This window comes from Geotrypetes seraphini, chromosome 2 (genome assembly GCF_902459505.1).
Source record: "Geotrypetes seraphini chromosome 2, aGeoSer1.1, whole genome shotgun sequence".
In the NCBI taxonomy this organism is placed as follows: Eukaryota; Metazoa; Chordata; class Amphibia; order Gymnophiona; family Dermophiidae; genus Geotrypetes; species Geotrypetes seraphini.
Genome location: NC_047085.1, coordinates 514577658 through 514604096, shown reverse-complemented (window position 1 = coordinate 514604096; position 26439 = coordinate 514577658). Strand labels below are relative to the sequence as shown.

At 48.5% G+C, this 26439-nt stretch overlaps 1 protein-coding gene and 2 pseudogenes across 1 annotated transcript in view; all 3 read left to right on the top strand.

Annotated features, from left to right (window-relative positions):
- LOC117355269 overlaps positions 1-26439 on the top strand; it is a 193054-nt pseudogene that overhangs the window by 6492 nt on the left and 160123 nt on the right.
- The window catches only part of LOC117355248 (oocyte zinc finger protein XlCOF6-like), a 127599-nt gene that overhangs the window by 39374 nt on the left and 61786 nt on the right, over positions 1-26439 (top strand). The window lies entirely within an intron of this gene.
- The window catches only part of LOC117355285, a 34162-nt pseudogene that overhangs the window by 5560 nt on the left and 2163 nt on the right, over positions 1-26439 (top strand).

The following is a 26439-nucleotide window of genomic DNA, read 5'->3' as shown; positions in this document are numbered from 1 at the left end:
TAGATGAATTACCTTCTTTGTCCTGTAGAGGGAGCGGGAGAGTAGGAGTGCAGGATTCCCATCCCCCACTGAAGCCCAGGGTGATTGACCAGAAATTATCTCCACCTGAGGGTTTGGGGGCGGGGCTGCAGACTGCTATCCCTGAGATCCAAACTACTTGAGAGGCAGAAGCAGCAGGAACTGGGGCAGGACAGGCCACAGCACTCAGGGCTGAGAGCTCTGGATATCAGCCAAACTCCGGAATCCATGGAGCTGATAGAGGCTGGTGAAGATATGCCTCTTGGTTTGTTGGAAGAACCACATGACATGGAGCTGGAAATAAACCCTGAGACAAATGCTGAATTGCCTTGTGAAATCCAACCCATGGAGGTATGCTGTATGAAAGCCAAGTGACTGACTCTGTTGCTGTGAGTAATTAAAGTTTGTTTTTCTAATTGCTTGCAAGTGCTGGATACTTCAAAGCCAGCTGAAGAGTAAAGAAGTTTTGTTGGAACTGTGCAAGACTTGTATTTTTGATATTTGTTTTTTTTTCCTTTCTGGAAGTTTGTGGTTCTTTCCCTGGTGGGGGAAAGTGAACTGTTTTTCAGTCCCAGACAGTGGGGTTTGCCCTGTGATTCATGTGGTGAGATAGAGGGCCTATTTTGGCAGAATAATATATCACGGAGCACACTGTCTGACCAGCATGTTGCTGCTGATGAAGCCAGTGCAGTTACACTGACTTGTGCTGAATTGGTGCAGCACTAAAGTTTGTTTGTTTGCTTTGAATTTTGGAAGTTTTTCTTTCTTTTGTTTTACATGCTTTTGGACTGTGAATTAACGTGGACTCTACTCTGTTGGGGAGGATTTCCTTTGGATATTTTTGAACTATTTTCATTTTGATACTCCCACAGAGACTAATGACTTATTCAGTTTTGCCATATTGACATTGAGCCTATGATAATAAGCAGAATCATCCTGACAAGCTTTCTGTTTATTTTTACTGTGAAGAATAAAGCTCAAGTTTATTGTGGAAAAGAACTTACCTGGTGCGGTGGTGTCCTTAATCTAAACGCTTTATTATTTTTCCTTGTGCTGCCCGCAGCGGCTCACAAGAGGTTTTTCTTGTACCGGTGGCCCAAGACACCTTGCCCTGAGGCTGCTGGTTACACTCTATAGCAACCAGGTCAAAGGCCAAACCTTATCTGCCACAGGTCTCTGGAGACCAGACTGGGCACACATTGAAACTTCATAAAATTAAGCTATAGCCTGCCTTTATCTTCTCTTCAACAGAGCTTATCTATTAATTCTAGTGACCCGAGAGAAGGCCTACTCCTGTTTCCAGTGACCTCAGCACAAAACACATATTTAGGTCAATATATTATCTGGTTTATGTTCTGGCTTATCCAATAGTAATTTTATAGAGCCACTCATAAAGCCTTCTCTTGGATAAGACCCTGTCTTATCAATATATATCCCTCACTAGTAAAATCCAAAGTGATGAGAAGACAGCGTAGTGGCTATTTTATATTATCCCAGGACAAGCAGGCATGATATTCTCACATGTGGGTGACGTCATCTACGGAGCCCCAGCGCGGACAGCTTTTCAAGCAAACTTGATTGAAGTTTCAAGTTTGCACACTGCACCACGCATGTGCATGCCTTCTCGCCCACTAGAGGGCGCATCTCACCTCGTGGTCCTCAGTTCAATTTTTTCCGCGGAGCCAGAAAGCCCTGTGGATTTGAGCTCCAATTTTGCTGCCTTTCTGCCGCCGCGTTTGAGTATTTTTTCGAATCGCGGTGCTCTTTATTTTTGTTTTAGTGTTATTTTCCTTCGTTTCAAAAAAAAAAAAAATATTTTTCTTTTCGTTGGGCTCCGGGGGCTCCCGGCAGCCGTGGCCGCGGGACGTCGGTCGTTCCCGGCCTGTTTTTCCGTACATGTCCCGTCCTGTGACGGGTTTTAAGAAATGCAGCCGGTGTGAGAGGTTGCTTTCTATCACCGACCCCCACCGGTGGTGCATTGTTTGTCTGGGCTCGGATCATCCGACAGCTTCTTGTGACCGTTGTGCTACTCTTCAGCCCAGAGCTCTCCGCCGCCGGCGGGCCAGAATGGCGGAGTTATTTGCCGTGGACGCGCCTGTGAAGGCCTCGACGTCGGCCTCGGCTTCGGCCCCGGCTTTGACCTCGGCCTCGGCGCCCTCGGGGGCCTCGGCTTCGCCTCGACATCGAAGGCGTCCTCGGGAAAACCTGCGTCGGGTAAGTCCTCTGTTCCATCCCCGACAGCTAAGAAGCCATCCTCTGCCCCGGCTAAGGCGAGTGGGTCGGCCTCGGCCCCGCCTAGGACCCCGGCATCGCACACCCCGAGGGAATACTCGAGACCGAGGTCGCCCTCCAGGGAGTGTGCTCCGGACACGGAACTCCCGACCTTCGTCGGGATTCCGGCCTTTCAGGACCTCCTCCGAGCTCTTATTTCATCGGAGCTGTCGGGGGCCCTGGAGGTGCTGCAACGGGCTTCGGTCACGGCTGCCTCGACCTTGGCGGCCTCGGCCTCGGGTATTGAAGCTCCAGTAACCTCGGCCCCGGTTTTGCCCTCGACCTCGGCCTCGGGGGTGCCACCTGAGCAGAGCGTGCAGCCCAAGGACAAGATGCGCCGGGTGCGCCGCATTTCCTCCTCCTCCTCCTCGGGGTCTTCCCGGGGCGCCTCGCCCTCGACGTGACCTCGGACGGGGCGCCGCTCGAGGAAGCCGAAGCGCCCGCGGGGCTCTCCTCGGCGGCACGATCGTTCCTCGCCGCTCGGGGGCAAGGCTTAGCAGGTATCGGAGTTGCGCCTCGATAACCCGAGGCTTCTCCGATCTCCTCCTAGAAGGACTTCCCGTGCCGCCTCGCCGAGGAAGGGGGAGAGGGTCCCCCGGACCCCGGGGTCCTCGCCCAAGGGTTCTTCGAGGCGGAGAGTTTCTCCTTCCCCCTCGGGGCCTTTGGAGCGGGAATCCTGGGGCTCGGGGTCGGCGAGGGATCCTCATTATTCCCACGAGGCCTCTCCCCTCTCCTCGGTGGGGAGGTCGAGAACCCCTTCTCCACCCGCCAGGCCGTCCTCATTTTCCACCTTTGTTCAGGACATGGCCCGAGCTCTAGGGTTGGACCTCATGGTGGGTTCTCAATATTCCAAAGAATTTTTGGAGGAGCAAGACCTTCCCACCCCACCTAGGGAGGTACCCCGGCTCCCCTTGAATAGAATCCTCCTGCAGACCTGGCTGAAGAATTTGGCTAACCCTCTTACAGTCACGTCTGTCCCATCCAAGATGGAAGCGAAGTATAGGACGGTGCCCCCTAAGGGGTTTGAGAAGGCGCAACTCTCCCACCAGTCTCTACTGGTGGAGTCTGCCCTTAAGAAAACGCAGCCCTCCCGGGTTTCTGCGGCGGTTCCACCCGGCAGGGAGGGGCGGACCCTGGACAAGTTTGGCCGTCGCCTCTATACTAATTCCCTGATGGCCACCAGGGTGCTAAATTATGCCTTCACCTTCTCCTCATATCTGCGTGGCATGGTGAAGGACCTTCCTCAATATCGAGACTCCCTACCGGACTCCCAAAGAGCAGGATTTGATAAGTTTATGTCCAACCTGTCTCAATTGCGGTTGTACCTCTTCCATGCGGTGTACGATGCATTTGAGCTGGTTTCGAGGGTGTCGGCTTTCGCAGTGGCCATGCGCCATCTGGCCTGGCTTCGCACCCTCGATATGGACCCAAACCTGCAGGAACGTCTTGCAGACTTGCCTTGTGTGGGGTCCGAGTTATTTGACGAGTCCTTGGATGCGGCGACCAAACGGTTGTCGGAACAGGAGCGCTCGTTAGCCTCCCTGGTCTGCCCCAAGCCTAGGCCCCCGCCGCAGAAACCCTTCCGTCCTCCGCCGCGCCGATACCCTCAGAAGTCTACCCCGGCTTTTTCTAGGCCACCGCCGAGACGTCCATCTCAGCGAGGCAGAGGGGGACAATCCCAAGCCCCGGCGCAGGGTCCTTCCAAACCCGCGCCCTCCTTTTGACGGGCTGAGCGGAAGGGGCGGGTTCCCCACCGCGATTTCACAGGAACCCCTTCCCATAGGGGGGCGTCTTCGGTCCTTCTATGTGGCCTGGACCGAGATAACATCAGACGCTTGGGTGCTCCGGACCGTCTCCGAGGGCTACTCGCTCAACTTTGTGTCCGCGCCACCGGATCAACCCCCGGGGACTACCTCTTCCAACCAAGCACAACTTCCCATCCTTCTGGCCGAAGCCAGGGCTCTGTTGAAGCTTCGGGCGGTGGAACCGGTCCCCAAAGATCAGCTGGGGAAGGGGTTTTACTCCCGTTACTTTTTAGTCCCAAAAAAGACCGGGGACTTACACCCCATTCTGGATCTCAGGAAGCTCAACAAATTCCTGGTCCAGGAGAAGTTTCGAATGCTGTCTCTCCCGATCTTGTATCCTCTTTTGGAGGAAGGGGACTGGATGTGCTCCCTCGACCTGAAGGAAGCGTACACCCATGTTCCGGTGCACCCCGCCTACCGGAGGTTTTTACGGTTCCAGGTGGGGGATCTGCACCTTCAGTACAGGGTCCTGCCCTTCGGCCTGGCCTCGTCCCCTCGAGTCTTCACGAAGTGCATGGTTGTGGTCGCGGCAGCCCTGAGATCTCGTGGGCTGCATGTATTCCCGTACCTGGACGATTGGCTCATCAAGGCCCCGACCAGGGACGGGGTTATCTCAGCGACCCGACAGTCTATCGTCTGCCTGCAGAGACTCGGGTTTGAGATAAATTTTCCCAAGTCACAGTTATCCCCGGCCCAGTCTCTTCAATTTATAGGCGCAGTGCTGGACACTGTGCGCCTGCGCTCGTACCTTCCGCCTCCGCGGTTGGAAGCCTTGGTGCGGATGGGCCGTCTGATCTCTCAACAATCGGTGGTCTCGGCCCAGCGCATGATGATGCTGCTGGGCCACATGGCATCGACGGTCCACGTCACTCCGTTCGCCAGGCTGCACATGAGGATTGCTCAGTGGACCCTAGCTTCTCAGTGGCATCAGGATCGCGATCCGGTGTCTCGTCTCATTGCGGTGACTCCTCCTTTGCGGAGATCGCTGCGTTGGTGGACCAACTCCTCCAATCTGTCAGGGGGTTTGCTATTTCTCACCCCTCCCTTTCGCAAGGTTCTGACCACAGACTCTTCGGAGTACGCGTGGGGAGCTCACCTCGACGGTCTTCGAACGCAGGGCCTATGGTCTGCCGAGGACTGTCGCTGTCACATCAACGTGCTGGAACTTCGTGCCATCTTTCTGGCGGTTCGAGCATTCGACCACATACTGCAAGATCGGGTAGTCCTCGTTCGGACGGACAACCAAGTAGCGATGTACTATGTGAACAAGCAAGGTGGGACGGGGTCTTGGCCCCTCTGCTCAGAGGCGCTTCGTCTTTGGGAGTGGGCGGTCTCCCGGAACATCTTCCTTCGGGCGGTCTACATCCAGGGAGAACAGAACTGTCTGGCGGACAAACTCAGTCGGCTTCTGCAGCCGCACGAGTGGTCCCTAAACGCCGGAGTCCTGCGCGAGGTTTTCGATCGCTGGGGAACGCCGCAGGTAGATCTGTTTGCCTCTCTGGAAAACCGCAAACTGCCCCTGTATTGTTCTCGGATGTACTACCGGGACCGTCTGGAAGCAGATGCTTTCCTTCTCGATTGGGAAGGGAGGTTCCTGTATGCGTTTCCTCCCTTTCCGCTGATCATGAGAACGTTAGTGCGTCTCAAATCGTCCGCGGCCACTATGATTCTCATTGCGCCTCGGTGGCCGCGTCAGCATTGGTTCTCCCTGCTGCTGCAGCTCAGTACCAGGGATCCTCTACTTCTGCCTGTGTTTCCTTCTCTGCTGTCTCAGAGTCAAGGGTCAATGTTACATCCCAATCTTCAGTCATTACACCTGACAGCTTGGTTTCTTGCTCCTTAACTTCGCCTGGTCTGTCTCAATCTGTGAAGGAGGTATTGGAAGCCTCCTGCAAGATTTCTACCAGGCTTTGTTATTCACAGAAATGGACCAGGTTTTCCACCTGGTGTTCTTCTTTTCACCTGGATCCTGTTTCGGTCCTGGAATACTTATGGCACCTGTCGCATTCTGGTCTGAAAACCACCTCTGTGCGTGTTCATCTTAGTGCCATTTCGGCTTTCCATCATCACCTGGATGGACGTGCTCTTTCGCTCCATCCTTTGGTGACACGTTTCATGAAAGGGCTACTCAGGGTTTGTCCCCCTCTTAAGCCTCCTCCTGTCGTGTGGGATTTGAATGTGGTTTTGGCTCAATTGATGAAACCTCCTTTTGAGCCACTCGACAGGTCTCTGTTGAAATTTCTGACTTGGAAGGTGATTTTTCTGATTGCTCTCACATCCGCTAGAAGGATTGGGGAGTTGCAAGCTTTGGTTGCGGACCCCCCCCTTTACTGTATTCCATCATGATAAGGTGGTTCTCCGCACACATCCAAAATTTTTGCCTAAGGTGGTGTCTGATTTTCATCTCAATCAGTCCATTGTCCTTCCTGTGTTCTTTCCGAAACCCCACTCCCATCCTGGCGAGACGGCGCTTCACACACTTGACTGTAAGAGGGCGTTAGCATATTACCTTCAACGCACCAGGTCTCATAGGAAAGTTCCTCAATTGTTTTTGTCCTTTGATCCTAATCGATTAGGGCATCCTGTTTCCAAGCGCACTCTGTCTAACTGGTTGGCTGCTTGTATTTCCTTTTGCTATGCTCAGGCTGGTCTTCCGCCCCCAGGTCGAGTCACGGGGCATAAGGTCAGAGCGATGGCAGCCTCGGTAGCTTTCCTCCGTTCTACACCTGTGGAGGACATATGCAAGGCGGCCACTTGGTCTTCAGTTCATACATTCACTTCCCACTACTGTCTGGACACATTGTCCAGAAGCGATGGCCGGTTTGGCCAGTCGGTATTGCGTAATCTGTTTTCCTAAATTGCCATCCTCCCACCTGCCCTTTTTTGGTTAGCTTGGAGGTCACCCACATGTGAGAATATCATGCCTGCTTGTCCTGGGATAAAGCACAGTTACTTACCGTAACAGGTGTTATCCAGGGACAGCAGGCATATATTCTCACAACCCGCCCGCCTCCCCGGGGATGGCTTCTTTGCTAGTTATGGAACTGAGGACCACGAGGTGAGATGCGCCCTCTAGTGGGCGAGAAGGCATGCACATGCGTGGTGCAGTGTGCAAACTTGAAACTTCAATCAAGTTTGCTTGAAAAGCTGTCCGCGCTGGGGCTCCGTAGATGACGTCACCCACATGTGAGAATATATGCCTGCTGTCCCTGGATAACACCTGTTACGGTAAGTAACTGTGCTTTTCATGCTTGCCTATTTCACCACATATCTGTCCATTTTTAATAGGCTGCCACGCCCAGCTTCAAAAGGGCCACATCAATAGGTGCCTCCGAAATAGGTGCCTAACTTTAGGCGCTGGCTACAGAATTTGGGCCTAAGTGACTTGCCTAGGGTCACAAGGAGTAGCGTGGGGTTTGAACCCATAACTCCAGGGTGCTGAGGCTGTAGCTTAACCACTGCGCCACATGCTCCTCCATAAATATCTGACCCTTCCCCTGGAATTGGTTGGTGTTGAACCAGGTCTTTCCTTCTGTGAGGAGTCGTGGATTTGGCCTAAGACGCCAAATATGACTTTTAATTAGCACTCCACACTTTCTGAGGAAAGGACCACCTTGAGCACAGCTGAGGTTCAGGAGATTTAACGAAGGCAAACAGATAACTTGGCTACAAAGCATATTTCTTAGAAAGAGAATAAATTTCCACCACTGTGGCACTCAGACTGGAATTAGAAACATAGAAACATAGAAGATGATCGATAGCAGAAAAGGGCCATGGCCCAACAAGTCTGCCCACTCTAATGACCCACCCCCTAATTTCTTCCATGAAGTGATCTCACGTGCTTATTAGAGAATGACACGGGGAAAAAATCTGTCCCCGTCACCGGCCCACCATCCTCTGCACCGCCCCGTCACCGTCACCGCCGTTCCCTTCACCGCCCCGTCACCGTCACCGCCATCCCTTTCATCGCCCCGTCACCGCCACTGCCATCCCATTCACCGCCCCGTCACCGTCCCCGCTGCATCCATATAAGCCTTAGTACTGTAATATTTAGCTTATTCCTTTCTTATAAATCAAAGTTCCTGCTGCTGAACTAGAGAAAGAGATGTTCAGCTGGCAGGGCTTTGTTTATAAATTTTTATCAACACAACTAATATACTATTTTATCCTAAAGCAAAAAATAAATAAATAAATATAATTTTTTTTCTACCTTTGTTGTCTGGTTTCTGCTTTCCACATCTTCTCATTGAATTCCTTCCATCCACTGTGTGTCGTCTTCTCTCTGCGTCTTCCATTTGCTGTTACTGTGCCTCTCCCTTAACCCCCCCCCCCCCAATTGGTCTAGCACCCATCTTCTTCCCTCCGCTCCCGCATAGTCTGGCATCTGTCTTCTTCCCACTCTGTCTTCCATATTTCCCTTGGGGGTCTGTTCCTCTCCACCCTCCTTCAATGTCTGTTCTATTCCTTTCCACCACCACCCTTCCCTCCCTCCTTTACCATCTGTTCCTTTCTACTACCCTTCAGCTCCTCTCGCGTAGCCTATCTACCTTCCTTCCTCTTATTTTCATGGCATGTTACAATGTAATTTGTGCAAGCCACTGGAGCCTGCAAGCTCGGTCCCTGTCCCATCCCCACAAACCATCTCGCTTCTGTGCTCCTATTTTCTCCATTTCTAATATCTCCCCTATGTATCTGTCATTGCCCCCCTGTGTCCATATACCATCCCCATGGCATGTCCCCTTTATGTCTCTGTCCCTATGCCCCATGCACATAATTTCCCCTCTTTCTGTTACCTTCCTGTGTCCAGATTTCCCCTATCTTCCTCTTCCATACCAGTGTGTCTCTTCTTTTCAACCCCATCTAGCTTTTTTCCCTCTTTCTTCCCCCCCCTGCTTCTAGCATCTGGCTCACCTGCCAGTCCTTCCCTTTCTTTCCTGCTGTGGGTTTTTCTTTCCGACTTCATCCCCTTGGCCCAGAATCCTTTTCCCTTTCACTCCCTCCTTCCAATTTGAGCCGGGAACACTAGCGATTGCACGGTCCCCGCAGCCACTACCTGCCTGCCCAATCGATCCTAGTGTTTAGCCAGCTCTCTCCCTTCTCCTCACCTTAGTTTATAGGTTTTCTTTTTCGGCGACCTGCACGCTTTCCCAAAGAGCCGCGCACGCGCGGCTGCTCAGTGTTCAATCTTCTGCTCTGCTGCAACTTCCTGTTTCCGGTTGCGTCAGAGCAGAAGATCGAAACTGAGCAGCAGCGGGTGCGCGGCTCTCTGATAGCTTGCGGGTCGCCGAAAAAGAAAATCTACAAACTAAGGTGAGGAGAAGGGAGAGAGCTGGCTAAACACTAGAATCGATTGGGCAGGCGGGTGTGAGCTGCGGGGACCGCGCGATCCTTCATGCCTCACTGCGGGGACAAGACCATTCACCGCCCCGCGGGCGGTGAATGGCCTTGTCCCCGTCGCCGCAGCGACTGCTAGTTTTCTTCCCCGTTTTTGGCGGGTGACCCGCGGCTAAAATGCGGTGGCCGCGGGTAAACCGCCACCGTGTCATTCTCTAGTGCTTATCCCATTTTCTCTTAAAGTCCAGCACACTGCTGGCCTCAATTGCCTGCACTGGAAGACTATTCCGATGATCAACCATCCTTTCGGTGAAGAAATACTTCCTGGTGTCACTATGAAATCTCCCACCCCTGAGTTTCAACGGATGTCCTCTTGTCGCCGTAGGTCCTTTAAGAAAAAAGATATCCTCTTCTATCTCAATACGGCCCGTGACATATTTGAACGTCTCAATCATGTCTCCCCTCTCTCTACGTTCCTCGAGTGAGTATAACTGAAACTTACCCAGCTGTTCCTCATACGGGAGATCCTTGAGTCCTGAGACCATCCTGGTGGCCATTCGCTGAACCGACTCAATTCTCTACACATCTTTTTGATAATGTGGTCTCCAGAATTGTACACAATATTCTAGATGAGGTCTCACCATGGATCTGTACAACGGCATTATAACTTCGGGCTTCCGTCAGACGAAACTTCTTTGGATACAACCCATCATTTGTCTATCCTTGGATGAAGCTTTCTCCACTTGATTGGCAGTCTTCATGTCTTCACTAATGATCACTCTCAAGTCCCGTTCTGCTGCATTTCTTGCTAAGGTCTCCCCATTTAGGGTGTAAGTTCTGCATGGATTTCTGCTGCCAAGATGCATGATCTTACACTTTTTAGCATTAAAACTTAGTTGCTAAGTTGAGGACCAATGTTCCAGCAAGAGTAGGTCCTTCATCATACAGTCGGGCACTGTGCTTTTGCCTACTATGTTGAATAGTTTGGTGTCATCGGCGAATAATGTAATTTTCCCTTGAAGCCTCTGAGCCAGGTCCTTTACGAAGATATTAAATAGGATCGGACCCAAGACCGAGTCCTGCGGCACTACACTGATCACTTCTGATGTTTCGGAGAGAGTACTGTTCACCACCACCCTCTGAAGTCTACCACTGACCAGTCTTTTACCCATGCAGTTAATGTTTCTCCTAATACCATCAAACTCATCTTGCTCAATAACCTGCGGTATGGGCAAGATGAGTTTGATAGGATTAGGAGAAACATTAACTGCCATGGGTAAAAGACTGGCTCAGAGGGTGGTGATGAACCGTACTCTCTCTGAAATGTCAGAAGTGATCAGTGGAGTGCCGCAGGGCTCGGTCTTGGTTCCGATCCTATTTAAGCAAAATAGATTCCTAACCCCAGAGCCAAGAATAAATATATGTGAATCACAGTTTTATGCATTCTGTTGTAGATAGCTCTTATGGAGGTGAGTAGGCAGGAGTTGGTCATAGTTAGGCTCTCTCTACCTGCTTTTACATTTTTAAACATTTGTAGAGCAGGTTTTTAACTGGTATCTAAAAATCATATACAAAGAGGCCATTTTAAGCTTTTGATGGTATGTCAAGCTGTATCTGCTGTACATTACCTTGGGTGAATCTCTTCATAAAGACGATTAATACATCCCAATAAATAAATGAAATTCATCATAACTGATCCTTTGAACCTGCTGCATATTTTTCTTTGAATAAAAGAGAAGTATAACTGAATTTTCATGTTTGTTCCTAGAAACAGGCTCTGTAAGGATAAGTCCTGATCTGTTATCGTGGATTAAACAAGACGGAGAGGCAAATATCCAGGATCCCCAGGAGTTAGGAGAGAGAGAAGTTAGACATCCAGACACGGGTGAGTAACGAATACTCTAAGAATAATATGGGCTAATAACGCTATACAGAATAAGAGGAGGTATTACGGAGTACTGGTGAGCAATAACTACAGTATATGGAGGTCTTAGAGTACAGCTGAGTAATAATAACTATAGAGAGTAAAACCAATGACTTATCTGTACGGAGAGCAGTATGGCCCAAATTCTGTAAGTAGCACTGTGTCAGTGAGGAAGAGGGAGCCAGCCCAAAGATAACACCACATCGATCGCACCGCAGACCGGTGGTTGAAGAACATTGCCCTAGAGCACATGTTAAATTGTACATGGAGACTTCAGCTTTGGCTTAAGGTTATGAATTCAGCAAATGAAATGTGAATAATCTGTTGCATAATACACCCCGTTCCCAACTCTCAGGAAAAGAGTATCAAAGAGAACATTTATGTTTGCTGTTCAGCAGAGCAAATAGCCATTTTGGGTCGCACTACACTGACATCATCACGTCATCATCAGTATGCACCCAGGTGAAACAGACACAGCACTGAAGCAATGCTGGGCATAGAGAATGACCCGGGGAGGAAAAAAATCTGGTTGCTGCAGGAACATGGATAAGGCCATTCACCGCCCCATGGAGTGGTGAATGACCCTGTCCCCGCAGTTAAGTGAGGGAACGCATGCAAGATATTTCTCACCCCTTGCAATCGTGCGGACCTGCAGCCCCCTCCCTCCCTCGCATTCGCTGTGGTCCGGACATCTCCCTCCCTTCCCCTCACCTTCTCTGGCGATTTTCTAATCTAATCTAATATTTGTGTATCGCGTACACCTAAACAAGCTCTAGGCGACTTGAGGAAAGGAAAGGAAAAGGGTTAGGGTGGAAGGAAGCAGAAGAAAGGGGACAGGAAACATAAAACTTAAGCGAATTAACTAAAGGTCAGGTGCTTATGATGATCCTAGAAGAATTAGTCGTCAAAGAGTGAAGTTTTCAGTTTCTTTTGGAATAGGGTATGATTGGTTTTCGTTCTTATAGTCTCTGCGAGATCATTCCAGATTTTGAATCCGAGGAAGGTGAACATGGACTGGAAGATTCTTTTGTACTTGAGATTTTTTGTCGAAGGGAGGTTCAGTTGGATTCTGTTGAGAATTCTGCGTGAGTTGGACCATGCATCATTTAAGAGTTTGATGTGTGGTCCTGCTGAGTTGCCATATTTAATGCGATGCATGATACTGGCTGTTTTGAATTTTATACGAGCTGTGATGGGCAGTCAATGAAGATGTTTGCGGTAGGTTGAGATGGAATCGTATTTTTTCAGGCCGAAGATGAGTCTTACTGCAGTGTTTTGGATAAGTTGCATTTTGCGCGATAAGGGTGGCGTTGACTCCCAGGTAGTAGAAGTTGTAGTAATCCAGTTGGGATAGAATCATCATCTGGCAATGGTGGCAAAGTGATGCTGGTGGAAATATGGCCTGATGAGTCTTAGCTGTTTCATGGTGAAAAGGGCTTTCTTTCGAAGATGGGATACTTGAGGTTCCATGGATAATGTGAAGTCTAGTATACAGCCCTAGAATTTTAGAGGTTTTTTCTATCGTAAGTATGGTGCCTGATGCTTGTTGGACATTGTGGAAATAGAGGACCTTAGTTTTGGTGATGTTTAGTTTTAGTTTTTGAGCAGTTGCCCATGCTTGGATTTTTTCTGTATTATCAGAGATTTTATATATTATCTGATTTTCTGTATTAGGAGTAAGATGTCATCCGCATATGACATTATGCTCTCATCTTCAAGTTGGATGTCTCCAAGTGAGCTCATGAATTGAATTTGAGAAGGTAGTGGTCAGACTAGGGCAGGGGGAGGCAATTCCGGTCCTCGAGAGCCGGAGCCAGATCAGGTTTTCAGGATCTCCACAATGAATATGTATGAGATGGATTTGCATGCACTGCCTCCTTGAGATGCAAATCTATCTCATGCATATTGATTGTGGATATCCTGAAACCTGACCTGGCTCCGGCTCTCGAGGACTGGAATTGCCTACCACTGGACTAGGGAATAAGGGACTATTTGATATTTGCGGTGAGGTTGGCGGGGGTAGTAGCGAGTAAGTCATGTGTCCTTTTTCGTGAATTGGGCCTGAGGGCACGATAGTGATTTGACAGTCTTCAAGTAGGGACCTGAGTTTAGAGACATCGTTATTGTTGGTCAGTCGAGAGGTAGGTTGGCATCTCCTACGATGAGCAGGTTGGTGTGTTGGCATGCCAGGTTTGCTATTATTTCTAACAGTTTGGAGACTGTGTTTGAGTGGGGGTTTGGGGGCCTGTAGATCAGAAGAATTCCTAGGTTGTATAGCGTGGAGTTGGGTTTATCCTCTAGTTTGCAGGTTATGTATTCCCGATGTGGGTGGATGGCTGAGTCCAATTCTGTGATGGTCTCTGTAGGTTATTGCTAGTCCTCCTCCTAGGGATCTGGAGTATGTTGTATCCTTGCGGGCACAGGTGCGGAAGTTCTGGGCTATTTTGTTCTTCAAGCCACGTTTCTATGTTATTGGTTGTGATTAGTTCATTTAAGAGGAGCAGTTTATTTGTTACTGACCTTGCGTTAACATACATGCCTGGGATTGAGGTGGCAGTTTTGATGTGATGTTTGCTTTGCGAGGAGGTTTTTTCCTTTGTTTATTGTTCTTATTGCGTTTGTTCAAAAAAATGAGTATGATCTTCTGGTGGTGTCCCTATGTGTGTTCGTTTGTTGTTGTGTGGGGTGTGTTGTTGTGTGAGGTAATGGGTTACTGCAATGCAGTTGATATATAGTAACGATAGGATTTGCGAGATTGGGGTTCTCATTTTGAGATCTGTGTGTAGGTTTGCTTGTGTCAGGGTTCTTCTCTTGGTGTATGTTGTAGAGATCAGTCGTCGCCTTTCCGTCGCCTCCCAAAGGATCGCACTAAGGTGCTTTAACAATATTGTTTAAATGTTGTCAAACTTTCAGAATTTGCAAATTTTATGTGCTGAATTTGGATTTTTTTTTAATGCAGAATTTGCAAATTTTTTGCTCAGAATTCCGCCAGGATTAATCAGTAGTTCAGATAGCGTAGCTGGTTTTAAGAAAGGTTTGGACAAATTCCTGGAGGAAAAGTCCATAGCCTGTTATGAAGACAGTGGCATGGAATGTTGCTACTCTTTGGGTTTGGGCCAGGTGCTAGTGGCCTGGATTGTCCTCCGTGAGAATGGGCTACTGGCCTTGATGGACCATTGGTCTGACCCAGTAAGGGTATTTTTATGTTCTTATTTTTGGGAATTATGGCCTATGTCAAGTTTTTATTTTACAAGATGATTCATGGTCTTGCCTTGAGTTGACTTGATTATTGAAGCTCCTTCTTTGTTCAGCTCCAAAACATTGAAAATACAGGTATTAAGACTTTTATGGGAGATTTTGCCTTTTTCTCCACTCCAGAAGGAAGCCCGTTGGCTACCATAGTTTTATCGAGCCAAATTGAAGATGTTGGTTTTGACACACACAGCCTTTTACTGAGGTTTCTTGGGCAACTTTTTGATCCCTTATCGTCCCACACACACTTTAAGATCCCAGAACCAGAACCGTCTTATCCTGTCTCTGTCATGAGCCAAATTGGATCCTACTAGACTAGAGGATCAACGTTCCTTTATAGGGCACCAGCCATGTAGAATTTTCATGTTTTTATATGTCAATGTATAAAAATTATCCCAGGACAAGCAGGCATGATATTCTCACATGTGGGTGACGTCATCTACGGAGCCCCGATGCGGAAGCATTTTCAAGCAAACTTGATTGAAGATTTAAGTTTGCTCTGCTGCTCCACGCATGCGTGCCTTCCTGCTCCACTAGGGGGCGCATCCCCTCGTGGTCTCCAGTTCAAAATTTTCCGCTGAGCCTAGAAGTCGTGTGTTTTCTGGCTCTGCCCCAACTGCCTTCTAGCACCGCGATTTTTTCTTGTTTTTCTCGATTTAGTCGCTGTGCGCTAGTTTTTTTCTTGTTTTAACTGTTCCTGCTTCGTTTTTCACCAACCCGGAGGCTTCCGGGTCCCCGTGGCCGCGTGGCTATTCGAGCCGCGGCCAGTTTCGATTCTATGTCCTGGCCTTTGACCGGCTTTAAAAAGTGCTCCCGGTGCGAGCGGCTTCTTTCCATCACAGACCAGCATCGCCAGTGCATCCTCTGCCTGGGGACCGCTCATCCAACCGACTCCTGCCCCCAGTGCGCTATTTTCCAGAACCGGGCCCTCCGTCGAAGGAAAGCCCGCATGGCGGATCTTTTTGCCCCGGACCAACCCTCTACCTCGGCCTCGAGGTCGGCCCCGGCCTTGACCTCGGCCCCGAATACCTCGGCATCGCCTCGAGACTCGAACCCGAAGTCCTCGGGACAACAGAAAACCTTGGCTCCGGGTAAGTCCCCTCTTCAGGTTCTGTACTAGCAAAGAAACCGGCCTCGGGGACACCGGCGACGCATGGCGGAAGTCCCATGCTTACAGCCCCGGCGAAACCCTCCAAGCCTTCGGGCCGTGCCTCCACCACACGGGAATACTCTGATACGAGGTCGCCCCCGGTGGAGTACACCGAGGCAGTGGACATGCCCTCGTTGCTGTCCGTGCCCATTTTCCAGGACCTACTCCGAGCGATGATCTCATCGGAGCTGGCCGCTGCAATGGCCCATTTGCAACCGGCCTCGACCTCGACCCCGCATGTGCCAGACCAGCCTGAGCCTCGCGTCGAGCCACCTCGAACAAAAGCGCGCAAGCTTCGCCGCATTCCATCCTCCTCGGACTCCTCACCGAGGCACCCGAGGCGCTCTTCCCTCCTCAGACCGCCGCGGTGCAAAACGTCGTGCTAAAACGACAGAAACCTCGAACCGCCGTACCTCCAAGAAGGCCCGGGGTTCCCCCACTCTATGAGGCCGTTCACCTACACCTCGTACGGGACCGCTAAGGGTGGCTGAGTTATCACTCTCCAACCCGCGCATCCTCCGAACTCCCCCTCGGACGGGGACTCCGATCCGAGGTTGTAGGTCTTCACCGAGGGAGTCCGAGTCGAGGTCACCGATTCGACACCGATCGGTACCTCGAACCCCGACATCGTCTCCGAGGGGCTCCTCGAGACGTCGGAGATCTACGACCCCGGAACACTTTCACAGTACTTCCCCGGTCTCGGAGCGTGGATCGGAGCAGGAACCTCGATACTTGAGGGAAGCCTCCCCATCCTTCTCCACCCGACGGAGGTCTCGTTCACCGACCCTGCACGGGGCCTCAGGAACATCTCGCCCATCCTTCACTCGCTTTGTCCAGGACATGGGCCACGCTTTGGACTTAGACCTCCAGTCCGACTCCAGATACTCTAAGGAATACCTAGCGGAGCTGGATATGCCCTCACTGCCCAGAGAGTCCCTCCGCTTACCGCCTAACCCGGTACTCCAACAGGCCTTCTTCAGGAACCTGGAGACCCCCTACATGGTCACAGCCGTACCCTCCAAAATGGAGGCCAAGTACCGCACAGTACCCTTCGAACAACCACAGCTCTCCCACCAGTCGCTGCTAGTAGAATCCTCCTTGAAAAAGGCCCACCCATCTCGGGTCTCAGCCGCGGTCCCCCCAGGCCAAGAAGGCCGAACCCTAGACAAGTTCGGCAGGAGACTATACCAAAATGCCATGATGGCCTCTAGGGTGCAAAGCTACACTTTCACCTTCACATCCTACCTCAAACACCTCATTGGACTATTGAGAGCCTTTGAGACTGACCTACTGGCCTCCCGCCGAGGAGCGTTTGGCCTGCTTTTAGAGTCCCTCTCCAACCTGCGCCTCCATCTATTCCACGCGGCCTACGATAGGTTTGAACTCTCCTCCAGAGAGGCGGCCTTTGCTATCGCCATGCGCCGCCTAGCCTGGCTGCGCCTGGTCGACATGGTCCCCAACTTACAGGACCGGTTGGCTAACCTCCCTTGCGTGGGTAAAGAACTGTTCGATGACATTATCGAGGCGGCTACAAAACGCCTCTCCGAACACGAATGCTCGTTTGCCTCCCTCGTGTGGCAAAAGCCTAAACCGGCTGCGGCCAGGCTGTTCAGGGCCCCTCCGCGCCGCTACCCACAAAAATCCACTCCCGCCTTCTCGCGGCCTCCACCCAGGCGTCCGCAAGCACACCACCGGGCCATGCCCAAGTCCCAACCGCCTGCGACTACCAAACCATCCCCGTCCTTTTGACGGGAGTCGCGGAAGGGGGCGGGCCCCCTCCGCCATAGTCCCAGGCCCTCTTCCCATCGGGGGTTGCCTCAAAGCCTTTTACCCTCGCTGGGAACAAGTCACATCGGACGCATGGGTCCTTGGCGTGATCTCATCAGGATACTCTCTCAACTTTCAAGCCATTCCTCCAGACAACCCCCCAAGGAATTGCCCTCCCAACCGGACGCAGCTACCCCTACTCCTCTCCGAGGCTGGAGATCTGCTTCGCCTCAGGGCAGTGGAGGAGGTTCCCCCCGACCAACGGGGGAAGGGCTTCTACTCCCGTTACATCCTGGTACCGAAAAAAACGGGAGACCTACGCCCAATACTAGACTTGAGACGCCTCAACAAATTTCTAATACGGGAAAAATTTCGGATGCTTTCCCTACCGACCCTCTACCCCCTGATCGACGAGGGCGACTGGCTCTGCTCCCTCGATCTGAAGGAGGTGTACACACATGTCCCAGTACACCCCGCTCACCGCAAGTTCTTGCGTTTTCAAGTAGGGGACTGGCACCTACAATACCGAGTCCTCCCCTTCGGCCTAGCATCATCACCTCGGGTCTTCACCAAGTGCCTCGTGCTGGTCGCAGCAACCTTACGTTCCCAGGGCCTCCAGGTATTCCCCTACCTGGACGACTGGCTAATCAAAGCCCCGTCCAGGGAAGGGGTTATCTCAGCGACCCAACAGACTATTACCTACCTACAAAGTCTGGGGTTCGAAATAAACTTCCCAAAATCCCAACTACGTCCCTCGCAGTCCCTACAGTTCATCGGGGCCATGCTGGATACGGTTCGCCTCCGTTCCTTCCTCCCCCCTCCGCGCCTAGAGGTGTTAGTAAGTCTGAGTCGAAGGATCTCTCTGCTGACCTCGGTATCAGCCCGACAGATGATGATTCTCCTAGGCCACATGGCCTCCACCGTCCATGTCACACCCTTCGCCCGCCTCCATCTGAGAATCCCTCAATGGACCCTGGCCTCTCAATGGCGTCAAGACCGGGACTCGATCCACCGTCCCGTGACAGTGACTCCTTCCTTGCAAAGATCGCTCCGCTGGTGGGCCGACTCTTCAAATCTTTCCAAAGGTTTACTCTTCCTCGCCCCTCATCACAGCAAGGTTCTCACCACGGACTCGTCAGAGTACGCTTGGGGAGCCCATCTGGACGGCCTACGCACGCAGGGCATGTGGTCAGCGGAAGACCGCCACTGTCACATCAACGTGCTAGAGCTCCGGGCCATCTGTCTCGCAGCTGTAGCCTTTCAACATCTGCTCCATGACCGGGTGGTCCTCATCCGAACCGACAACCAGGTAGCAATGTACTATGTAAACAAACAAGGAGGAACAGGGTCTTGGTCCCTCTGTCGGGAAGCCCTGCGCCTCTGGAAATGGGCAATCTCCAACAACACCTTCCTTCAAGCGGTGTACATACAAGGAGAACAAAACTGCCTGGCGGACAGACTCAGCCGCCTCCTCCAGCCACACGAGCGGTCACTGCACTCTCAAACCCTACGACACGTGTTCAAACAGTGGGGGACACTTCAAATAGATCTGTTCGCATCCCCCCACAATCACAAACTGCCCTCTCTTCTTCTCCCGGGTGTACTCCCCGGACCGGCTCGAGGCCGACGCCTTCCTCCTCGACTGGGAGGGAAGGTTCCTGTACGCGTTCCCGCCGTTCCCTCTGATCCTGCGGACGCTTGTCCACCTGAAAACAGTACAAGCCACCCTGATCCTGATTGCTCCTCGCTGGCCACGCCAGCCTTGGTTTTCCCTTCTACTTCAACTCAGTGTCAGAGATCCACTGCCTCTGCCTCGGTTTCCCTCTCTACTATCACAGGGTCAGGGTTCGCTGTTACATCCCAATCTTCAATCTCTTCATCTGAATGCTTGGTTTCCTTCCCCCTGACTTCTCTCCCCGTGTCTCAATCAGTCAAGGAAATATTGGAGGCCTCTAGAAAGACCTCAACGAGAACCTGCTACTCCCAAAAGTGGACCAGATTCTCAGCCTGGTGCTCCTCTCACAGCCAGGACCCGGTGTCGGTCCCCATCCCCCTGGTCCTGGACTATTTACTTCAATTATCTCACTCCAGCCTAAAGACCAACTCCATTCGAGTACACCTCAGTGCGATTGCGGCCTTTCCCCAGCCCCTGGAAGGGAAAGCCCTCTCGCTCCATCCCTTAGTCTCTCGCTTCATGAAGGGTCTCCTGAATGTCCACCCTCCTCTCAAACCTCCTCCGGTGGTTTGGGACCTCAACATGGTTCTGGCTCAACTAATGAAACCTCCATTTGAGCCACTAGACAAATGCCATCCAAAATTCCTCATTTGGAAGGTAATTTTCCTGCTTGCGCTCACTTCCGCTCGGCGAGTTAGTGAGTTACAGGCTCTGGTAGCGGACCCACCCTTCACGGTATTCCATCACGACAAGGTGGTACTCCGCACTCATCCAAAGTTCTTGCCTAAAGTAGTGTCTGATTTTCACCTCAATCAGTCCATTGTCTTGCCTGTGTTTTTTCCCAAGCCCCACTCTCATCCCGGAGAGGTGGCGCTCCACACTCTTGACTGTAAGAGAGCATTGGCCTTCTACCTCCAACGCACTCAGTCACACCGGAAAGTCCCACAATTGTTTTTGTTCTTCGACCCAAACCGGTTAGGTCACCCAGTTTCCAAGCGCACCTTGTCCAACTGGTTGGCCGATTGCATCTCCTTCTGCTACGCTCAGGCTGGTCTCGCGCTGCATAGTCGAGTAACGGGACACAAAGTCCGAGCAATGGCAGCCTCCGTAGCGTTCCTCAGGTCCACGCCTAACGAGGAAATCTGCAAGGCTGCCACGTGGTCTTCGGTTCATACTTTCACCTCCCACTACTGTCTGGACACACTGTCCAGGAGCGATGGCCGGTTCGGCCAATCGGTTTTGCGAAATCTATTTGCTTAAATTGCCAACTTCCCTCCATCCCTTTTCAGTTAGCTTGGAGGTCACCCATATGTGAGAATAATAATAATAATAATAATAATTTTATTCTTCTATACCGCCATAGTCGTGAGACTTCTAGGCGGTTTACATTGAAGAGGGCTGGACAATCAGCAAATTACAATATGCAGAGATAAAAGAAATACAGTATGCAGAATCTTAAAAATGAGGCAATAAATACAATAGTTTACAATGAAGAGAGCTGGACATGAATATCATGCCTGCTTGTCCTGGGATAAAGCACAGTTACTTACCGTAACAGGTGTTATCCAGGAACAGCAGGTATATATTCTCACAACCCGCCCACCTCCCCGAGGTTGGCTTCTTTGCTAGTTAAGTGAACTGGAGACCACGAGGGGATGCACCCCCTAGTGGAGCAGGAAGGCACGCATGCGTGGAGCAGCAGAGCAAACTTAAATCTTCAATCAAGTTTGCTTGAAAATGCTTCCGCATCGGGGCTCCGTAGATGACGTCACCCACATGTGAGAATATATGCCTGCTGTCCCTGGATAACACCTGTTACGGTAAGTAACTGTGCTTTATCTCCAGAACATCTGTATCCACAGTTTTTTGTTTTTGTTTTCATCGGTGGATCATTGGGTCTCCCCGTTTTCCTTTGTTGAATTCTCTGCCCCAGCATTTACGGTTAGAAAGTCATCTACGATAGATTGAACTCATTTTTATTCTTTAGCATTTTGGGAGCTCTAATATTATGGTAGAGTTTTATACGTCACTGTGGGATCAACCTTACTGGTTCCTGTATCATTGTTGTTTAGTTTTGTATTAATATCAAGTATACTTAATAAATAAATATTAGAAAATGATTAAAAGCCCCCAGACTGGCAATTACCTGCTTCGGTTTAAATCTTTTCTTGCTCTTTCTTTGGGAGCATCTTCTTTTTGGAGTTCTCTTATAACTATTAGACTTGCTTTAAAACCAAAAAGTTTATGTATTTTTGGATCTTAGGCAGCTCTAGAATATTCGGTGAGAGAGGGAACATGCGATCAGAGGTGGTTGTAGGCGAGAAGAAGACTTTGGCTGTAGTTGTGGGTGGGCGAGTTCCTGTTTTGATATCTTCGTGGGCTGTATTTGCTCCTTTATACCTTTCTTTAATTGTTATTTTTCACTTTAGGTTTATTACTAATTGGAAAATTAGTTTCATAACCTAATTTTAAAAAGAAGAGAAAGGTTTAAAGACTTATTGCAGAATTTCCTTAACATGAGAAATCCCATGTAGTCGTGTGAGCCCAGAAAATTGTGTTTCATGATCGTTAATAGCGCTCCATAGTTACTAACACACGATTAACATCTTTTCTTTCTATTCAGCAGATACTGAGGTGAAGAGGGAGGAGAATCAAGAAAAATGGTTTCTGGAAATTGAACCCATCCCAAGCCAACCAGGAAATGTCAGTGAGAATATTTCTCAGAGGAATGAGAATCAAAACACAAGGAATTCTCAACAGGAATTGGAGAAGAAGCTGAGAGACCCTGCAAGAGACTCCCTGGATACAGTCACTGAGGATGAGAAAAGTGACGGGGAACTCACAAACATCCCTGAGCACCAGAGACACCCGAGAGAAGAGAGATCCTTACGAAATAAAAACAGCGACCAAATGGCTTTTCAACTCCACCAGGGAGAGAGGAAAGGAAAGAAATCCATTCTACTTGACACCACTGGAGAAAGCCTTGGTAAGATATATCATTTATTATTGCTCAAGAGAATCCGCCCCAGGGTGAGACCCTTTTTGTGTTGTCAGTGTAGAAAAAGCTCCAAACGAAAGGTGAATGTATCACAGCATTAGTTCCAAGGGATGGGCAGCCCAAAAATGTTGTTTTGTTTTAGTTTCTCTGGATTTTTGTTTCAGGAGCAATATCAGCAAGAGTGTGAACTATTTGGAAATGTGGCACACTCTTATGAAAAAAGGGGCCTTGTTTCTGATGGTGCTCCAGTGGGTCACACGTGTGTAGCATTTGCAAAGAGGAGACACTATTACTGGCGAACCAAAAGACACCAAATGTCTTTTCTGCTTGCTTTAGTTTAATGACATGGGATATGTCCTGGGCTTTTCCATGTCATTGCCGTCTCTTTTAATTCCACACCAGAGAACACACTAGGAAAACTACTGAGTGCACGAAATCTCCTAATTGGGAGCATTTCTTAATGAAGATCCTAAAAATAACCATGGCCAGATACTGAAGCTGAGAAAAGCATGTTTTAAGCAGGAGGAGAGGCTGCCCATGGCTTAGACCACGCTGAAAAGGTTTGTTGATTCATTATACTTGATGAATTACACAATTTTGGACCTGCCAAGTTAGAGGATTTGCAAAATAATTAATAAAAAATCCAGAAAGTTAGAAATAACTCCATAAATTACATAACAGAAGAGGTTCAGATATACTGGGGAAAAAGATGGGACATAGGACCTAGTGATTTCTGCCCTGCTCCTGCCGTCCTTAAAAATTTTAAGAAAAAGCTTTCAAAACAAATGAGTCTTAAGGTTAACTTTGAACTGATCTAGGGGCAAAGCATTTCCCAAAATGGGGGCATGAAATAAAAAAGCATCGTTTCTTCTAGAGTCCCAGTGACCCAGGAGAGAGATGGTCTGGCCAGCCGATGGTCATCAAGGGAGTAAAGTGTTCGCCCCAGCACATAGGGTATACTTTCCTTTGCCAGATAGTCCGGGGTCCCCTCTCTAAGTGCTCTGAAGGTCAGAATCAGGATCTTGAAATGTCTTCTCTAAGCGATAGGCAGCCAGTGTAATTGGGAGAATAATATATAGACAGCCCAATAGTCAAGAATTGAGATGGAACCAGAACCAGTGAAGGTAACTCCAGAAGAAAAGCACTAGAAAGCTCGATCCAGAAAATTGTTGCTGTTAGGAGATTCCATCACCTTGGAACACAAGTCAAGGAGCCTAAAATAGTGAAGTGTCTCCCAGGATCCTCGGCTTCCAAGAATCCCAAACAAATATTATCTCTAATTAGGAAAGAATCTAGGAATTCTAAAGCTGATGTTGTTATCCATTTGGGTTCAATGACGCACCAGCAATACCCCACTTGTGGTGCAGAAAGCTTTTTGGGAGCCAGGAGAGGGGTTGAAACCTTTTTGTAAAGACTGTAGCTTTTTCGGAAGTACTGCCTACATATGGAAAAGAAGAGGGAAGAGTAGGAAATAGTGAGATCTTCAATAGGTGGCTCAGAGCCTGGTGTCATCACGAAGGCTTTAGGTACAGAGGAGGATGAGGAAATAATGGAAAAACAAGAGAGTATATTGTAATGACAGGTAAAAGGATCACTAGGAAATGGTCCATCATACAAGCAGCAGTAGCAGCGCTGACCATCCCAGCACGATCCAGGCAGTGGTGGAGTCAGGTCAGACTCTGAAATGATGCGGATGTACAGTGGCGACATTCAATGCTGTTAACTGCATAGCTAACTGGGCAAGTAAGACCAGTCCTGTGTCCAGTTAGCTATATGAGAACCAGATTTTTAATGCCGGGGCCCAGATATGGCCCAATGTTGACTGTCTGGGACTAATGTAGTTCTAAGAAATCAGCTGTATAGAAAATGTTAATTGCCCCAGCTGGATATTGATCCGTAACAATTAACCCTTTCTTTGGCATTGTTGCTCTCGTTCAACATCAAGTTATGTAAAAAAAACTTTGCTCCATCTGCCAATTAAACGGTTAATTCAAGCAGGAGTAAAATTAATTACTTAATAAAAGCTTTATCAAGGATTTTATATTGTATCTAAGAATGCACATAATACAAATGAGAAACATTCTATATCTTTATATTATGATACAAAACCATTTTTTTTAAATCATCAAACAGGTTTAAACTGTCTTCAGAGGATCCATGAGAGTGAGAGGCCATTCACATGTCCAGAATGTGGCAAAAGCTTTACTCAGCAATCACATTTAATAGCGCACAGGAGGATTCATACTGGAGAGAAACCATATACCTGTTCAGAATGTGGTAAAAACTTTTGTGTGCAGGCAGCTTTAAAAATGCACGAGAGCATGCATACTGGAGAGAGACCATATACATGTTCAGAATGTGGGACAAGCTTTAATCGGCAAACACATTTAAAACTCCACAAAATGAGTCATACTGGAGAGATACCACATACCTGTTCAGAATGTGGGAAAAGCTTTACTCAGCGATCAGATTTAAGAAAACACAAGAGGATTCATACTGGAGAGATACAATATGCCTGTTCAGAATGTGGGAAAATATATAGTCGTCTTTCAACTTTAAAAATACATAAAATGATTCATATTAGAGAGAAACCATATACCTATTCAGAATGTGGGAAAAGCTTTACACAACAATCAAGTTTAAATGTTCACAAGACGATTCATACTGGAAAGAAACCATATACCTGTTCAGAATGTGATAAAAGCTTTATGCAGCATTCAGATTTAAAAAAACATGAGAGGATTCATACTGGAGAGAAACCATATACCTGTTCAGAATGTGGGAAAAGCTTTACACAACAATCAAGTTTAAATGTTCACAAGACGATTCATACTGGAGAGAAACCATTTACCTGTTCAGAATGTGGTAAAAACTTTAATGTGCAGTCAAATTTAAAAATGCACAAGAGGATTCATATAGGGGAGAGACCATATACCTGTTCAGAATGTGGGAAAAGCTTTATTCAGCAATCAAATTTAATAATACACAGGAGGATTCATACTGGAGAGAAACCATATACCTGTTCAGAATGTGGGAAAAGCTTTACTCAGCAATTATATTTAATAACGCACAGGAGCAGTCATACTGGAAAGAAACCATATGTCTGTTCAGAATGTGGGAAAATATACAGTCGTCTTTCAACTTTAAAAATACACAAGATGATTCATACTGGAGAGAAACCATATACCTGTTCAGAATGTGGGAAAAGCTTTACACAACAATCAAGTTTAAATGTTCACAAGACGATTCATACTGGAGAGAAACCATATACCTGTTCAGAATGTGGGAAAAGCTTTACACAACAATCAAGTTTAAATGTTCACAAGACGATTCATACTGGAAAGAAACCATATACCTGTTTAGAATGCGGTAAAAGATTCAGTCATCTTTCAAGTTTAAAAAGGCACAAAATGATTCATATTAGAGAGAAACCATATATCTGTTCAGAATGTGGGAAAAGCTTTACACAACAATCAAGTTTAAATGTTCACAAGACGATTCATACTGGAGAGAAACCATATAACTGTTCTGAATGTGGTAAAAGCTTTATGTACAATTCAGATTTAAAAAGACATGAGAGGATTCATACTGGAGAGAAACCATATACCTGTTCAGAATGTGGGAAAAGCTTTAATTGGCAGTCAGCTTTTAAAAAGCACAAGAGGGTCCATACTGGAGAGAAACCATATACCTGTTCAGAATGTGGGAAAAGCTTTATTCAGCAATCACATTTAATAAGGCACAGGAGGATTCATACTGGAGAAAAACCATTTACCTGTTCAGAATGTGGTAAAAACTTTAATGTGCAGTCAAATTTAAAAATGCACAAGAGGATTCATATAGGGGAGAGACCATATACCTGTTCAGAATGTGGGAAAAGCTTTATTCAGCAATCAAATTTAATAATACACAGGAGGATTCATACTGGAGAGAAACCATATACCTGTTCAGAATGTTGTAAAACCTTTACTCAGCAATCAGCTTTAAAAATGCATGAGAGGATTCATACTGGAGAGAAACCATATACTTGTTTAAAATGTGGAAAAAGCTTTATTCGACAATCATCTATAAAAAGGCATGAGAGGATGCATGGGAGAGAAACCATGGGAGAGACCATATACCTGTTCAGAATGTGGAAAAAGTTTTAATCAGCAATCACATTTAAGAACACACAGTAGACTTCATACTGGAGAGAAACGATATATCTGTTCAGAATGTGGGAAAACGTTTAATTTTCAGTCAGCT